Here is a 1,509-nt window from a genome sequence, read left to right as displayed (position 1 = left end):
TCATAATAAATACAAAAAAACAATCATAAAAAATACAAATCTTGTTCATCATGATGTTTTTTAGTTTAAAAAAAACAAAAGAAAACATACTAAAAAATAACACCCGAAGCACATAAGACGATTAAAGAACTTTACACCAAACACATGGAGTTAATAAAGATAGATTTTTGGAAAACCGTTCAAATGGAATTTGAAGTATTGCACACAAATTATCACTTCAGTGTTGAGTAATTCCAGGCTTATAAAACCCGCGATATCAAAGAAAAAAAAACATAAAAGAGAATCACCCAATATCAATGCTTATTCTCATTTGAAAAAAAAATATGTAACAAACACAGTAAAAAATTCATATTTTGACGACTTTGTTTTACAACTGGAAGTTGAACACTTCCTTAAAGATAATCCAAGTGAAAATATTATATCCAACATAAGTTCTTTTGTCAGAAGATTCAAAGAAAAAACATTGTGAAATACAAAACATCTTCAGAACATGAAGATTGTATTGATCTAACAATGTTTAGTGAAAATATCGAAAAAATCAAGGAGAAATTGAAAAAAAAAACAATTTAAAGATATCTACAACGCATATGAAATGTCATTGTTCAACAGACAACTTCCATTATGTCATTTTCAAATAAAAATGCATCAAGACTGTGGATATCAAAAATAGAAAGAGTCACGCTATTGTTTTGTTGTAAAAGCGATGGTTCTGACAAAACCAAACCATTTGTTATTCACACTGTAAAAAAATCAAAGAAAAGGATCTTCACGGCTCTTTTCAAATTTGGGGGTTAAATATAGAAGTAATCCAAAAAGTTCGATGTCAACGAAGATTTAGTATGATTATTTGAAAAAGTGGGATGACAAATTAAAAAAATCCGGACGTAAAATACTTTTGTTGATTGACAATGCACCAACCCACAATCTCATTGTTGAACTTGAACAGATCGAAATTGTAAACCTCCCTCCAAACACCACCGCCAAACTCCAATATTTAGACTGGGGGATTATTGCTTCTTTCAAAAAGCATTATCGCCATCACTTCATTGAGTCGTGTTTGAAAGCACTTCAGGCCAACAATATTGCAGTTGAAATGAAAAAGAGTGAGTTAGCAATTGTTTGTTGGAATAAGTCAAGTGTTGAAATGAGAAACCGTGTGTTGGAATCATTGTCGTTAAACGGTTTTGAAGAGTTACATAATTGTGCGGGAAAACAACCCGCATCATTGATTGTATCAACGTTTGAACCAATTGTTGGTTTGACAAAAATTGATGTAAGCTCCAAAATAGAGCAATTTAGTGTGGTTGAGGCCATTGCCCTGGTTTCAACTGCGTGGCGAAAGGTAACACGCAAACCTGTTTCTCCCACACAACACTGTTTGGAGAAGTGGGTAGTCAATTAACAGAAGAAAACTGTAATGTACAATACTATGAGTTGTACAGCTCTGTCCCAATGAATGAGAAAGACAGAGCTTAAGGATCAGAAAACTAAGTATCTTATATATATCTT

The sequence above is a fragment of the Entamoeba invadens genome, assembly GCF_000330505.1.
Source record: "Entamoeba invadens IP1 unplaced genomic scaffold scaff_1105074724328, whole genome shotgun sequence".
Classification (NCBI taxonomy): domain Eukaryota; phylum Evosea; order Mastigamoebida; family Endamoebidae; genus Entamoeba; species Entamoeba invadens.
Note: the sequence above shows the minus strand (reverse complement) of the source record.